Source organism: Schistocerca serialis, chromosome 8 (genome assembly GCF_023864345.2).
Source record: "Schistocerca serialis cubense isolate TAMUIC-IGC-003099 chromosome 8, iqSchSeri2.2, whole genome shotgun sequence".
Lineage (NCBI taxonomy): Eukaryota > Metazoa > Arthropoda > Insecta > Orthoptera > Acrididae > Schistocerca > Schistocerca serialis.
This window is the reverse complement of record NC_064645.1, coordinates 96,000,837-96,017,126: the sequence shown is the minus strand read 5'-3', so window position 1 is coordinate 96,017,126 and position 16,290 is coordinate 96,000,837. Positions and strand designations below refer to the sequence as shown.

Below are 16,290 nucleotides of genomic sequence, written 5' to 3'. Positions count from 1 at the left end.
GAAGCTCAAATTATTTAAATTCTTCACATGTTCATAAAAAATAAATAATACAATGAATAGCCTATTTTCGAAGTTACCATCAAATTGTTTTCAGTCACATGTTCAAACAACCAGAGATTGCTAATTCTTAATCGATACCGACCAAGGTATACGACATATCTGTAGTCCGAGATGGACGAACCAGCTCTGATATTACATCCAAACCACTTCACTCTTTTATTATCACCTTTGAAATGCTGAAATTATAGCCTGCCATCGAGAAATGCTTTTATACGAAATGTAAGTAAATTCACTGTTTGGATTTCCGTCATTCTGGTGCGCAACTTCCGAATGCAGTTGCCAATCATAGAGGAGGACCACAATTTAAGCTTTCTCATGATTCCTGTATTGAACAAACTATCTGTCATCGGAACCTCACACCACATTACGTCATCTTCACACTACTGCTTTCTCAACCGCTCTATGACGAGTTTCTTGTAGCTGAATGTGATGGCTGTAAAGATAGAAACATTACAATGTGGATTCTAAGTGACTTACCCCCAACAGCATGACAAGACAACCGAAAGATAGAATGCAATTACCGTTGAATGTCTTCAGCTATTTGATGATGGTTACCATCCATCTGGGTATTGGAGGAAGTGACTAGCCTGTGGGAGCCTTCAGAGACGTCATGGAAGCATCAGTAACAGTTACCTGGCGACTGCAGGAAAAAATTATTCACCGTGCAAAGGGATTCCCATGCTCAAATTAATTAATTAGTCTATCAATTTGATATCAATGACCTGTTGCCGGGCAGGTGGAAGCGAGGGCGAGAATATCACATACATGATGCGAGAGTTGTAGCGTTAATCAGGCTTTTTCATTGCAGGAAGACCTTTTAACGGAATTTCAGTACCCCACCTACTCAAGGAGGGAAGATAATCGTAATAAAATCAGCACATTACCGAATTTATAAAGTGATATGTAGTATAAACCTGATATTTGAAACTTCTCTGTGCTGTTGCCTTGAGAGACTTTGTATGTGATGAGACATTTGTTTACTTTACTTAAAGAGAGAGTTCGAAAGTGAGGAGACATCCTGTGACAGAGGTAGAACATCCTCTTAGCGTTCCTTCAGGAGCCAAAAATGAGTTTAATATTCTAGTTCTATGATACAGAACGTAACAGATAATAAATAATAAAAGATATTTTTGTACCTGATGATCATTTACTTAGATCAAGTTTAGCCTTTGCGTAGTGTTGTACAGGATTTTCACAGCTAGTAAGATCACTTTAGCAATGTGAAAACGCGTGTATAGTCCATTTCTTCTATATTCAAAAATAACTCGTATGAAACGGGAAAATGTACATTTTGCATTAGAAATTCTGGGTGTATTAACAAAAGAATATCCCAGTACTAGATTTTTTAAACTGGGGTGTCTATGTCAGAGACGGGACTGTAGTTAGACCGAGTTGGACCGCATTTAGCCGTGGCTGGCGGTGGGAGTGGTTGGGCAGCTGGAAGCAGAGGCTAAGCCTGGCCTCTGGCTACTTCTCAGCTGACTGGCTTTTCAGGTACACAATACACTGGACTAGACAAGAGGTGACTGGACAGTTTTCTTTTTTGTCCTGAGACAACGTGTTCAGGTAAGATAATGGGTACTACAATCATAAAAAATATTGTTGTTCCCAAATGATGTGGCTCCAGGAGTTCTATATATATGGCAGGCTGTTGCAGGCGCAGTGGGACAGTGGGTCGCTGTTCTAATATTATTACTATCCATTTTTACGTTTCTTCCAACATCAGATACTCACATGCAGATCAGCAGGAGGCTAGCCCCCTGTACTCCAGTGGTACTTCGCTGTCCTGTTATTATTACCATCTATCCTTCCCATAAATTCTATTGGCTAGACTGGCTGGAACAACTCTCCAGTGCTAGACTAACAGCGAAAATACCTACTTCATACGTAGCAGTTATTGGTGAAACTGGATGGAGTTACCGTCTAGTGACCGATCAGTAGCTACTCTAATTGTTTAAATAAACAATGTACTTCACTACTTACATAATAAAGGCTTACATCAATCGAAGCCGGCAGCCCAGAACAAACTGAGACCTTTTCCCAATAATTTCCATATGGGTAGGAAAGGGAAGGAGGTGGAGGGGAGATGGGCGTGGAGATGGGAGTGGAGGACGACCAACAGCCCTCTGGTGATAATGCTGTGAACTAACTCAGCTGATCTCTGGATCCCAAAGTGAACATGCAATATTTGATATTCCTACTAATAAATTTTAATTTCGTGACATTTCTCCTAAACTGGTGCCTTGGATTACGTTATGGGAGGGGAGGGATAGGGGAATGGCTGGGAGTTCTCTGATGGTGACTCATGTGATGTCAGGGAGTACTCATGATGTCATCAGAGGGTAGGGTTCGTTACTTGATCAATAAATTAATTAACAAATTTAATTTGATATCAATTTGATATCAAAATTGGACCAGAACAGCCTTTATCCCATTACTTAGATATCTCAGTGTAGTAGCATCTGTCATTCCTACCTCACTCCACTTCATGATGTCATGCATCACCTACTGCAAATTAGCTCGACTAAGATGTAAAATTCGGAGTGATGGATGTTAATGCTATTTCAGTTGCTTAAAGTTTTGTGGAATGACATTTTTAATATATTTCCTTGCTTCTTCAACTGAACCATTAATCCCATTTTTGCTGGTGCATTTAGAAAGTTATTGTTAAAAGTATTTTCAGCTCGTGAATTATCAGTTGCAACATTGCTATTACGTTTAAATGTTGTTGTATCTTGTACATTGGCTGGCTGACCTTTCTGACATACGACAGTATCTCATATAGTGTTATTAATCCTATAGTCCGCATTATTTATTTCTGTCAGAAAATGCATACTCCACGACATTTTAATGTCTTTCTTTGAAGTACTACAGTATTTTTGTAGTACACAAGTAATGTCAGATCTTGACTTATTCTGGCCATGATTTAAATTTCCCTCTTCCTCTTACATGATATTTTAATTCACTAAGTAATCTGTGGCTTTCTTATTTTTAATACATTTCCCAGAGTACTTTTTAGAAAAGCTATCTTGAAATATTGACACATAATCAATGTTAAATCACTTGAATATGAGATTAGCATCTCTTTATATAAAGACCTCGTCGCATTCCACCACTTTTAACTTGGTCTTAAAACATTCTATCCTGCGCCCATTAGTTTGTATGTTTGTGTCTCAGGTTTATAAGGTTTCTTAATGAATGCCCAATATAAACAGTTCTACAAATCTTATTATCAGCAGATTCTGAATGTTAATTTAGTAATAATGGGAAAACGGAAATATGCGTTCTGGTGCGCAGGGCAGAGGTGATCCCTCCATATTTTTAACAACATAAAATGTGACATACGTCGATTCAGTTGGCTCAGTTACCCACAATTGCTGTATGTGCGTCTGTTGTTCCTGCCTTACTCCATTTCGTGATGTTATGAGCAGCTACTGCATCTTTACTCAACCGAGATGTAAATTTCCAACTTAAAATATGGTTCCTAGAGCTGGAAATTTTACCCCAGTGGGACACTTCTGAGGGACCAGTTGAACAAATATGTTAGTCTAGTGTGAAGAACGAAATCAATACCTGCTACTAGCCCGCTCCTCGTGAGTGCTCTTCACAAGCAAATAAAGCTTCTAGTAACGCAAAACGAAGTTACCGCCACACACACGTTGAGGCCAACAATGCTGTAGTGTTGTTCTGCTTATATAAATGTGTGGTGTCTGCTCTTTCGGACCTAATGTAGTTCTCGTCTGCACAGATGTGGCGGAGGGTCCGCCGGTGGTTGTGCTGCTGCGGCAGCACTGAGGAGCAGGAGGAGGAGGACAACGTTGGGCTGGAGGAGGAGGAGAAGAACGTGCAGCAGGAGGCGGAGGGCGCCCCTCCAGACCCAGAGGCGGTCATGCAGCAGGTGAGGGTCGCCGGTGTACGCCGCTCTATAATGTTGGCAGTGTTTGGGGGCAGCCAGACTGTACAGAAGTTTTTCCAATGTGTGGAGGCACCGAAAACACGCCACACTGCCATGCCTAGTACGACGTAGGAAACCCTTTCGCATTCAAAACAGCTCCCAGTCGTCTCGGAATGGATAAATGCAACTCCTGTATGGTTTCAAGGGAAACTTATACAGTTTTTCCAGCAAAATAGTGGCAACTTCAGATAACAATGATGCAAGTGGATAGCGATCGTGGAAACTTTTCTCCAAAGAAGCTCACAAAGGGTCAGTAATATGGATATCTGGTGACTGTGGTGGGCAATGAAGATGTGACGGTTCATCCACAAAAACAGTCCTGAGCGCTGTGGGCTGTGTGTACAGGGGCCCTGTCTTATTGGAACACAGCATCACCATTGGGGAAAAACATTGTACCACGGACTGATCAGCGAAAATGGTCACATAATCCTTGGCCGTAATAAGAGATTGGAGAGTAACCATAGTGCCCATGCCATATCACGATATGGGTATCCAAATCACCACCAAACCTCCGCTATGTTTAACTCTTGGGACATATGCTGTGCTAGGAGTTGGAATCAATGTGAAACAAATCTCATACAACAAAATAAATTTCTTCCATTGCTCTATAGTAAGGTGTGGTAAGGTGTGGGATGCGTCACCAATAGCCTCTCCCACACAAATGTCAACCTCTCCGGCACGTGGTATCCCCTGCTACGCTAACGAGGCTCTGGCGACCGAGTTTCTCCCGGGATAAGGAGAACCCTCTACTAAGCCAACGACCTTCTAGAGGGTGGATGAGCTGGTAGAGCAAGGGTACCCTCTTGTCCTTGGAGTGAGAAATCACTCCTAAAGACGGAAGAATCACCAAGGGTGGTCAACGGCATAGGATGCTGAAGGCAACGGGAAACCACAGCATTAACGATCCAATGGATATCCCCAGGAAAACTCATCATGGCAGGGTTCAATGTCAAATTATCCGGAGTTTCAACTCCCCCACTCGGATCTCTGGGGGGGAGAGCCTTGAACAATGCCACAAGTAAATACAAAAATAATGCAACAATAGCAACTTGGAATGTAAGATCATTATACCAACCAGGCAAAGTAAATAATGTTATACAAGAAATGAAACGCCTAAAAATTAACATTTTGGGTGTAAGTGAAACAAGATGGCCTGACTCAGGAGAAATGACCATTGACAACATGAAAGTATATTACTCGGGAAATTCTGATAGCCAGCACAGGAATGGGGTAGGAATAATTTTAGATGAGTATGCTAGTAAATCTGTCAAAAGCATTTTACCAATCTCAGATAGAGTAATCAGTCTACATTTACAAACGAAACAAACAAATATTAATTTAATCCAAATCTATGCTCCAACAGCCGACAAAGACCAAGAAGAAATAGGAAAATTTTATGAAGAATTAACACAAGCAATAGGAACCTCAAAAAGCAGAGACATTATTATCATCATGGGAGATTTTAATGCCAAAATAGGTGAAGGAAGTGAAGGTGATCTTATTGGACCTTTTGGTTTAGGAACAAGAAATGAAAGAGGAGATTTGCTGTCACAATTTTGCCAGGAAAACAATCCGTCTATTACAAACACATTTTTTAAACTCCCTAAACGAAGACTTTATACTTGGAAATCACCAAGAGACTGTAATGAAGAAGTTTGCAGAAATCAAATTGATTTCATACTTATAAACAAGAGGTACAAAAATTCTATTCATGGTGTGAAAACATATCCAGGAGCTGATATATTTTCTGATCATAACCTTTTAGTAGCAAAGTTCCATGTGAAACTGAAAGCCATACAAAAGAAACAAAAGAAGGACTATATAAATACAACTATTCTAAGAGACCCCTTGACTAAACAAAAGACTTCTGAAGAGATTAATAAGGAATTAGTTAGGATAAAGAATAATCAAACAGAAGACATTGATGGCAAATGGGAACTTATAAAAGACACATTACATAATGCATGTAAAAACACAATGGCGACCAAACACGACAACATGAAAAAGAAGTGGATGACAGAGAAGATATTACAATTGATGGAACAAAGAAGAATACTTAAAAATAGAGATGAAAGTGAGTATAAAAGATTACATGCAGAAATACGAAAAGAAACACGGCGAGCAAAAGAAGAATGGTACAAGGAACAATGCTCTGAAATTGAGAGTTATGAAACAAGACATGATAGTTTCAACTTACACAAAAAAGTTAAAGATTTAGCTGGACTTAATAAAAAGAAAAGTACAAGTTTATTGTTAGATAAAAATGACAAAATAATTCCTGATGTTAAAGGTAAACTGGACAGGTGGACAGAATATGTCAAAGAACTATATGAAGATACAAGAAAAGATCAAAAATTTTATGATAACATGATCGGAGAATGAGGACCAAGCATATCGAAAGAAGAAATATTACATGTTATCAACAAATCAAAGACAGGAAAAGCCCCTGGACCGGATAAGATACCAAATGACATCCTGAAACTCATAGGAATAGACCATATAGATATATTTGTACAATTGTTTAATGATATTTATAATTCGGGAATTATTCCTAGGGATTGGTTGACATCTACCTTTGTTACATTACCCAAAAAGGCTAATGCCAAAACTTGTAATGATCACCGTACAATAAGCTTAATGAGTCACACCTTAAAGATATTTCTAAAAGTTATACACCAACGAATATACAAAAAAGTAGAAGAAGGTATAAGTGAAACACAATTCGGTTTTAGAAGTTCCCTCGGTACAAGAGAAGCATTGTTTGCTTTTAACATATTAGCGCAACGATGTATGGAGGTTAACCAGCCACTATATGTGTGCTTCCTGGATTATAATAAAGCATTTGACAAAGTTCGTCATGATCATCTCATAGAATTGTTAGAAAAGAAAACACTTGATAAGAAAGACATCCGCATTATATATAACCTCTACTACAATCAAACCGCAACCGTGAAGGTAGAAAATGAGTTATCGAATGATATAGAAATAAAGAGGGGTGTGAGACAAGGTTGCGTTCTCTCACCCTTATTGTTTAATATGTATTCAGAAGACATAATCCAGGCAGCTCTATCAGATGAAATAGCTGGCATTAAAGTGAATGGGCTAAACATTAACAATGTTAGGTTTGCTGATGACACTGCACTACTAGCTGGAAACCTCAAAGATCTACAATTACTTCTTGACAAAGTCGCAGAAAAAAGTGAAGAATTTGGCTTGACTCTTAACGTAAGCAAGACTAAGTTCATGGTGATATCTAAAACACACCAACAAGAAAATCTTACAACCAATATGGAAAGAGTCGATCAAGTACGTAAATTTAAATATCTCGGAACAATTGTAAATGAGGAGATTGAAAGCTCAGAAGAAATTAAATCGAGAATAGGACAGGCCAGAAGTATCTTTAATAAGATGAAAAATGCATTCTGTTCGAGAGACATTTGTTTAAACACAAAAATGAGGTTGCTAAGATGCTATGTATTCTCAAAATTATTATACGGAATGGAAGCGTGGACATTGAAAAAGAAGGACATGAACAGTTTAGAAGCTTTTGAAATGTGGGCATATAGAAGAATACTTAGAATTAGTTGGGTGTCGAGGATTACTAATCAAGATGTCCTAAGAAGAATGGGAAAGGAAAAAGAATTAATTAAAATTATTAAAGTAAGGAAGCTACAATATTTAGGCCATGTTATTAGGGGAGTAAATTACAAAATATTGCAAATAATACTAGAAGAGAAAATTTGTGGGAAGAGAACGAGGGGTAGAAGACGGACATCCTGGATTGACAATTTAAAAAATTGGTACAACTGTTCAACGTCAGAACTCCTTAGATCAGCCAAATCAAGATCAGAAATTGCCATGATGACAGCCAACCTTCTTAGAGGAGACGGCACATGAAGAAGAAGAAGCTCTATAGTCCAGGTTTTCTAGATTTGGCACCATGTTGCAGGGATTCGCCAAATTGAAACCCTTCCATCAGATCGCTAGAGGGTATAGCGTGACCCACCGATTGATCTTTACACCACATCAACCATCGCTTAACACTGACTGCTGCTTCTAAACTCAGTCCGCACAGCCACTGTGTTGGCTGGGCCACTGATAGTAGTCTGGAGTGCACGAGTGATTCCTTCTGCTGATTTCAGGCGATTATTTACAACCACCTTCCACAGAACCCGACAGCCCCATCACTCAGTACACGAAGTCTGCCTGGTGCTGGTTTACCTGTGGATAATCCTTCATGTTTCCACTTGACGACCACTTCACCAACTCCCGACGTGGGCAGCTTTAGACGGGTTGAAACGTCCCTAATGTATTTGACTCTGGTGGCGAGGGGAAGTTGGCAGACGTGAAACAGAACAGGGGTCTCAGTCCATGACGAATAGTCAACGCTCTATTGACCTGAGAAGTCTCAATAAAAATTGAGAAGAAATTGCAAACACGTATTCCTAAGAGTGATATAGTTCAGTTTTGAAAAGGCATATAACTTTTACAATTCCACAAAAATTTTCTCATGCTGTATCTATTAACAGAGGTGAGGTTAGCTACTATGAAGCTAATAATCCCTTTTGTCCACAGGAGTGGGAGGAGTTCGTGCAAGAGTTCTATGCCGCATATAGCAGACTGGCTGACGAACTGTCTCTAAGTTCCGCAGAGGTGAGTACCACTAAGTGTCTAGACTTCTCTCAGAATTGATGGCGAAAGATTCTAACTGCATGTGTACTACTTACAATTCACCCGTAGCAAATAAGAGTGCTATAAAATCTGTTAATGTTAAATCCAGAAGCAAAGTTAGATGTTATTTACTATGTAGCTGACAAAGTCTTTTGTCCGCAGGAACGAGAGCTTTTTCTAGACGAATGTTTTGGCATGTACTGCAGGATAATGGGGGAGCAGCTGCTGGAATCAATAAGGGTGAGTACTACACACTCTGTAGACTTTAGTCTTAACTGAAGGTTGCATATTCTAGGAAAATGCGCACTCCTTAGCTATCGTCCACAGAAAATCACAGTGGTGTAGAAATTCATTTCTTCAGTCTCTAGCCCCACACTTAACCAAAAACATTATGTGACCTGCCATTGTGGCTAGTTACTGTTGAGACCTTTTCATGTTTGTGAGGCGGTTCGGTATATACATTTCTTGATGCAACAGCTAGTAATCTTTATTGGGCTAGAGACACAGTTGTCTGGGACTATAGCTATTTGTGCTTCAGAATGTTACTGCGAGGAAGGAGAGGTTCGGGAGACAAAGACACTTTGTAATACAGCAGTGTATCACGATTCAGTGCAAGCGGTTGAAGAGTTACACGTGGGGTCATGGTTTTAAAAACTGTCGAAAGATAGTGCTATGGGAGGAGGCAAGCTGTGGTTTCACACATTCACTGAGACTAATGTGACTAATGTGACTAATGCTCGGCACCAGTGAATCTTACATTTTGGCCACACATTTACGCCAAAAACTGAGCCTTATCAGGTGTCACGAGTGTTGACGTTGTCTTGCAGGCTACGGCGGGCGCACCCCACGCCACCACGCCTAGAGCCTCCAACACTGTGGAGGCGCCGCAGCGGAAGGGGAAGCGACGTCAGCGTCGTCGTGGCTGGCCCTCTCCTGCCCCCAGCAGCTCTTCCTCCAGCAGTGGGGAGGCTCCGCGCCGCAGGTGGAGGCCGAGTCGACGCTGCCGCAGGAGGAAGCTGCGCGTGCGTCATCGCAGCCGGCCCACTGCCGCCCCCAGCAGCTCCTCGTCCGCCTCCGGCAGCAGCGAGGAGTTGCGGCGCGAGAGGCGGAGGCCCAGCCGCCTGTGTCGCGCCTGCGTCCGCACCAGGGGGGCCGCGCAGCTGTCGGGAATACACGGGGGCGGTCTGCGCCGTAGCTACAGGCTCTGTTCACGAAGACCTTTTAAATAAACGACTCTTTGTGGTCTTTCTGGGCACTCTGTTGTTGTTCTTCTAGTTTCAAACATTGGTACACGTCACAACGATGATCGATACTACCAATCTGTCAAGATTCGTTCCTTGAGAATGCACTGTATTAAAGCCAGATCCTGCTTGAGTATTCCATTCGGAAATGTTAGCAGCAGCAACATGTTTGTAACACAGACACCCTCTGTGGCAGAGTGCCTCTTCCATTGTGGCGCAGTTCACTCATGGAAACAACCCCTGTGGCAGTTCATGTCAGGCATAACGTTGTGGTCTGCCGACATCAAACTGCAGTAAAAACTGCAGTCTGAAGACTTTCTGTTTGGTTCATTTTAGGTCTTACATTGCTGTGTATGGAATTTAGCTAACGTATGCAAATTGTATTAACAGACTCACCAAGTTTGCCGAGAGCGCTAACTGCCTGCTTCCTGGACTCGGGTAGGCACTCCGGCCCCGGATTGAATCGGCCCGGCGGGTTAACGACGAGGGCCAGTATGCCGGGCAGCCTGGATGTGCTTTTAGGCAGTTTTCCACATCCCGCTACGTGACTACCAGGCTGGTCCCCACGGTCCGCCTCAGTTACACGACTCGCAGACATCTGAACACGTTCGCCCTATTCCATGGATTACACTAGTCGCATACAGCTGGGATACACTAATTCCGTCCCGGGGGAGCTACGGGATGGCGGCAGGAAGGGCATCCAGCCACCCCTTAAAACTAACCTTGCCGAATCCGTTCCTAACCATGCCGACCCTGCACAACCGCGGGACAAGGCATCAGCAAAAGAAAAAAGGAGAAGATGGAAATTGTATTAACAATGAAGGCAGAAAGATAGCTACCTCCGTTCTCAAGATAATGGTTTGAATGTCTACAGGAGGGAAGTGCAATTCGCCCCGTTCTGTCCATAGGCAACATGAATAAGCTGCATGTAACGTCCTTGGCAGCTCATAGACTCTTCAGGATATCATAATGATGAAGATTTTTGCAAATCATAGAATCACAAGAGGAACAAATTTTGTCACATAACTAAAATTCAAAACTTTTTTATTTATCGGGTTATGGAAGTAACTCTAGTTTTTTTCAGTGGACCAATGTACTTTTCTTAAATAGCATTTAAAATCTCATCGAAGAAGAATGCAGTGGCGTAGCACATGTTAACATGTTCTAACGGGGCTCCTGAACTCTAATTAAAACCCGTTATTTGTTTTGTCTCAAGATGTAAGCCCTAAGTAGCTACATGTTGTAACACTGAGTTCGCATCAGGCCTTCTGTCTATTGATAACTTTCATAATACACTACTGCTCATTAAAATTGTTACACCACGAAGATGACGTGCTACAGACGCGAAATTTAACCGGCAGGAAGAAAATGCTGGGATATGCAAATGATTGGCTTTTCAGAGCATTCACACAAGGTTAGCGCTGGTGGCGACACCTACAACGTGGTCACATGAGGAAAGTGTCCAACCGATTTCTCATACACAAACAGCAGTTGACCGGCGTTGCCTGGTGAAACGTTGTTCTGATGCCTCGTGTAAGGAGGAGAAATGCGTACCATCACGTTTCCGACTTTGATAAAGGTCGGATTGTAGTCTATCACGATTGCGGTTTATCGTATCGTGACATTGCTGCTCGCGTTGGTCGAGATCCAATGACAGCAGTATATGGAATCGGTGGGTTTAGGAGGGTAAAACGGAACGCCGTGCTGCATCCCAACAGCCTCATATCAATAGCAGTCGACATGACAGGCATCTTATCTCTATGGCTGTAACGGATCGTGCAACCACGTCTCGATCCCTGAGTCAACAGATGGGGACGTTTGCAAGACAACAACCATCTGCACGAACAGTTCGACGACGTTTGCAGCAGCATGGACTATCAGCTCAGAGACCATGGCTGCGGTTACCCTTGACGCTGCATCACAGACAGGAGCGCCTGCGATGGCGTACTCCACGACGAACCTGGGTGCACGAATGACAAAACGTCATTTTTTTTTTTTTTTTTGCTGAATCCAGGTTCTGTTTACAGCATCATGATGGTCGCATCCGTGTTTGGCGACATCGCAGTAAACGCACATTGGAGGCGTGTATTCGTCATCGCCATACTGGCGTATCACCCGGCGTGATGGTGTGGGGTGTCATAGGTTACACGTCTCGGTCACCTCTTGTTCGCATTGACGGCACTTTGAACAGTGGACGTTAAATTTCTGATGTGCTACGACCCGTGGCTCTACCCTTCATTCGATCCCTGCAAAACCCTAGATTTCAGCAGGCTCATGCATGACCTCATGTTGCAGGTCCTGTACGGGCCTTTCTGGATACAGAAATTGTTCGACTGCTGCCCCGGCCAGCACATTCTCCAGATCTTTCACCGACTGAAAACGTCTGGTCAATGGTGGCCGAGCAACTGGCTCGTCACTGTATGCCAGTGACTACTCTTCATGAACAGTGGTATCGTGTTGAAGCTGCATGGGCAGCTGTACCCGTTCACGCCATCCAAGCTCTGTTTGACTCAATGCCCAGGCGTACCAAGGCCGTTATTACGGCCAGAGGTTCTTGTTCTGGGTACTGATTTCTCAGGATCTATGCACCCAATTTGCGTGAAAATGTAATCAAATGCAGTTCTAGTATAATATATTTGTCCAATGAATACCTGTTTATCATCTGCATTTCTTTTTGGTGTAGCAATTTTAATGGCCAGTAGTGTACTTTATAGCTATATGCAAAGCAGTAGCTTGGCACGTAGTCTTTCTAACATCACTGCTGGAATGGTCTTTAGACCAGGCACGTGATACTTTACTTCACTTTCTTTTACTAAAGCATCACACATCTAGGATGGTCTCCTGTGATGACAAGTACGTGGTAAAACATCCTGTCATCATCTTCCGCGTCCACAAGTCCTGGACAAGAATACAGGATACAACATGAGCATTGCCGCTGATCGGAGTCTGATTAATAGTTACGTAGGGCCACAGCTGCTGAAAAACCAAGAATTAAGGTGGACGGAAGTGTGTTGATATTGTTTAAGAATACAGTAAATAAAGAAGACAGAATCGTAACAAAATACCGATGACGAAACTTTGAAATGTGCAGGAGAAGTGTGAAGCAATTCTGGTACCTTTTAAGTAAAATTTAACACAAAACATTGCCGAAGCAAGGGGGAAGTAGAAGCAACAGGGAAAAGAACTTTACGGCTTTAAGCGCCCGACTAGTATTAAGGAAATCGTTTTAAAACAGTACACATAGGGCGCCCTCATCCGGGGATGAGCGAAGAGACTCCAAGAAAAGAAACATTTTTTGCTCAGAATAAACCTGTTACCCAAAAAGCAGTCAAAACCGTGCCTATGGTACTACATGCTGGCTCTAACGACTGTAAATTACCGCCATGCGGTGTATGGCCATAACATAAGCCACTTTCAGCGCAATCGCAGTGTTTGCTGCCACCATCTGGGCATACCGTCGTTGCCCGGTTCATTACAGGACTATACTGTGACGAATGCAGCAGTTGGAACACACGTGGCTTTCTGGTCCCTTCTGCAATATTCCTGTGTAGAGATTGCTGGCGATCTTCACATTGTATCTGTTACATGTCGTGTGGCATTGCAGGACCACATCGTGTTGGTTAGGCAGTAAACAAAATGACTGTGACTATGAGATTACGAGAACTAGAGACTCACTGGATATGGTAACTGGACGCTTGACATTCTGTATGGGACTCTCAGAACACTGCAAAGCGGATTCGCTGTACGTATTCAGATAACACGTTCTGTATACGCAGTGCTGACCCCACTCGAGATCTGTTAACAAGCACACATCCAAAACATCTGAATCAAATAGGATGCAGCATTACTCTGATTTTCTGAAGAAAATTCGTCCCATCATTTTGTCATGAGTATACCCAGTTCAGGTAAGATGTGAAAGAGATACAATTTTCTTGCAATTTGCAAGCATCTGTCCAAGGCCTATATTTATCATATGAGGCCAACTTCAATTAAAATCAAGCATCAGGGAAGCAACTGCTTCCTTTTAGGCCAGTTCAAGTAAACACACTGATAATCAGCTAGATAATAGGTCCTAATACGAAACGCTCAAAAAATGATTTACCCTACGGTCATAAATTACATACTTTGTATTTTTCTGATAGCAAACCTTTTTCTTGATACTCTTTTGCCCACAGAACAATGCTTACGAGCAGCCACCGATGTTCTGTATGGCAAAGTTAACGTATATTCTCAGTGCAGTTGTGTAGTGTATGTTGTGTGTTGTAACAAATAAAAAATATAAAATAAAATAATACTAAAATATAATAATAATAATTGTTATTTGTTTGGATAAGTAATTGAGGCATTAAAATTTTACGCCGTGAATTTATCGAGCTTCGCACGTCCGAAGATGTACGGAACGTAGCCAGGGCTCATTATGTATTTTTTTTGTAGACAGAGTCTGATATCTGACCTCAGCATCAATCATGAAAATGGAGTGACTAAAACTACTAAAACAAAGCAAAGCATAAGATTAAATAAACATATATTCATTTCAACATATACATTACGATATAAATTACACTTACGTTAAATTCTAGATAAATAATGGCAGATCATTCACAAATGAGAGCGACTTATTAATTCTGCGCCTCTTTTCTGCTAATAAATATCAATATGGCTAACTGTGGAGCCGCACAAAATATTAAGTCGTCCTAGGACAACGAATGACATGAGAGAGTTGATGCCTACTCGCTGTGACAAGAGAGCGGTGTTAATTGCTTTATTTTGCATTCTCTTGTCTTAAAAAATCGATACATATAATCTAAGTTAACTAAATTAAATATTGTCTGTGCTCGAGTGCAAATGGTTCCTTAAACTGCCCCCCAAATTGCGAGAGCAAAGGTGTACCACCTGCAGCTGAGCAATTTGTTGACGTATTTTCTTTATTTGTCATGTCATGAATCATAAGTTATTACGTATCTTGTTTCACAGATTCAACATACTTCAAATACCACAAAAATACATAAATAATATTTACATACAAGATCAATGAAAGTGAAAAGAAAAAATAAAAATATTTGCTTCCGAGCAGTATTGAACCCGGGAACTCCTGTACCAAAGGCCAATGCAGTGACTCAGTACCATCACTGCTTACCCGCAAGTTCTTCAATTTTATGTAACAGTTTTAGGCAGACTGTAACGAATTTCGTAGTTCGTATTCACTTGTGCTGTTACTTTGTAAAAATTTTGTTGGGCATATAGTCCGTTGTTCTCTTTCACTTCAAAATGTTATTACACATGTTCATTCAATAAATAAAATTAATTAATGTTTTTGTGCATATTCAGAGATATGTGAACGTATTCTGTGTAGAATGTCACATGTTAAGGTACGTTTACACTGGGAAACATGTATCGCGACATGTATGAGCGACATGTCAATTTGACATGTCGCGATACATCACCTCATACAAAAATTCACGGAACTTGTATGCGGACCCTCGAGCTCATACATGTCGCATATACATTTTGTATATCGCTTTTTGGCCATATACGCGACATGTATGAGCGACATTTGAACTCGCGCATGCGCAGTACTATCATTTCCTGTCGTCTTGTCGACTGCCGCTTATTTCGACGATTAGCGCGTGCGTAGTACCAGGCTCTTTGGCGGCTGTTTGAGTTTTGAAGGTGCCGACTGTCGTTTCGACGTTAATGTATCTGCATAGAATATCAAAAAGTGCCATATGCAACATTATTCTTCGTGTTTGCGAGGCCATTGTGCAAGTTTTATCCCAAGAAGTGAAGGTAAAAGTTTTATATATATATCAGAGTATGTAATACATTATATAATTTTTTCATGCATCTGGCACGTATATCAATGTTTTGCTATTATTCCGGCGGCCTCGCGTGATAATGTTGACAACGGATGCCGACACTCGTGTGTGAGACGTTGGCATTAGCAATCGCGCGACAATGCAAATGTTTTGTCATGAAATCTTCGTTTTACGAGGAATCCCCAGTGGCTAAAAAACGGAGTGTTACTGCCAACTGATCCTCTGGTGGAATCGCTTCCCGAAAGTTTGTGTTGGTTTTGGACACAAGAGGAGCCACAAGTGATAACAAACCGCGGAAATCCTCCATACTCATCCTAACATAATTTCTAAAATATGCGCCATCCTCTAGCGTTAATTCGCGAGAAACTCTCTGTGCCACCATCTACGCTTCCTCCGCCTTTTCTTCCTATCATCTTCCAAAAGAGCAAGTGTATCAGCACATAAAAATGTGAAATCTTCCAAATCGTCGTCGGAAGCTATCGCACAGTGATACATATCAACCAGTGTAAACGCACGCTCATACATGTATGAAGTCGATACTTGTCAA

General features: G+C 41.6%; 1 long non-coding RNA gene across 2 annotated transcripts in view; it reads left to right on the top strand.

Moving 5' to 3' along the window:
- The window catches only part of LOC126416510 (uncharacterized), a 101,998-nt gene extending 93,358 nt beyond the window's left edge, over positions 1-8,640 (top strand). The window contains exons 3-4 of one of the 2 annotated variants that reach the window (XR_007575474.1): positions 3,917-3,958; positions 8,591-8,640. This is a non-coding gene — a long non-coding RNA (uncharacterized LOC126416510). The remainder of the gene's footprint in view (positions 1-3,916; positions 3,959-8,590) is intronic. The other variant, XR_007575473.1, reaches the window with a different exon arrangement.
- Positions 8,641-16,290: the final 7,650 nt, after the last annotated feature.